Here is a 910-nt window from a genome sequence, read left to right as displayed (position 1 = left end):
AAGGCGCTTAAAGATGAATTGGTTGGCCACGAGGTGGTGGATAATGTTATCAATTCTCACTGACAAGGGCTCATAGTAATAGGATGGGCGCTTGACGACAGTTTAATCACAGTATGACAATGCTGGACTGACGTATAAGTGACCTGACATTGGATAGAGTGCGACGCAAATATTGAAAGCCGTATTTGTTGAACGATGGTGCAAGTCTGCTTATACCCTGACCTTTTTTCTTGTTTGAAAACTCTTTTACAGACGATGTATCTTCGTTGGTAACGGGAAAACATTACCATGAACTTGTTTAATCCTCTAGTTATAAAGAGGAAATATTAAGAAGGCAGCGATGGCTTTTCGTCATAACCTTTCGCCACAGCATTCAAGAAGTCAACTTCAATCACAATCTCGTGTTCACCGTGAAATTCAAAACGGTCGGTGGAGTGCGATAGAGCTGGGCAGTTTTACTACGGGCTACGGAGTCCTCGTAATGGAGTACTTAAAGCTTAAGCCCTTCATTACAAAGAGACCAGTGCTATCTACCACCACGTGAGATAACGCTTCCTACCGCCACGCCTTTCTCAGACGTAATCCGAAGACGTGACCCGAATGGTACCAACAGTTCATCTTCTCAAACTTTAAGCGTTTTCTAAGAACGTATCAAAACAGTGAGATACAAAGACCTAAGGAAAGGCTTAAGTGAGTGTCTGGAGTTGATGGATATGGGTTGACGACGGTCGATAAGTCGTTTGCTTTTGAATACCAGAAAAAGAAGTTCAGTACCAATAAGTCTGTTGCCCAAGGGTACAGAAGTCAAGCGTAGATGGGCTGTTGAAGTTCGGTCTATATAGCCGCGGGCTGTGTCATCAATTTGACTGAGTACAGTACGACCTCTGATCTTTAAAATGGCGAGCTTGAC

Source organism: Branchiostoma floridae, chromosome 12, assembly GCF_000003815.2.
Source record: "Branchiostoma floridae strain S238N-H82 chromosome 12, Bfl_VNyyK, whole genome shotgun sequence".
Classification (NCBI taxonomy): domain Eukaryota; kingdom Metazoa; phylum Chordata; class Leptocardii; order Amphioxiformes; family Branchiostomatidae; genus Branchiostoma; species Branchiostoma floridae.
The sequence above is the reverse complement of the archived record's forward strand: the minus strand, read 5'-3'. Positions refer to the sequence as shown.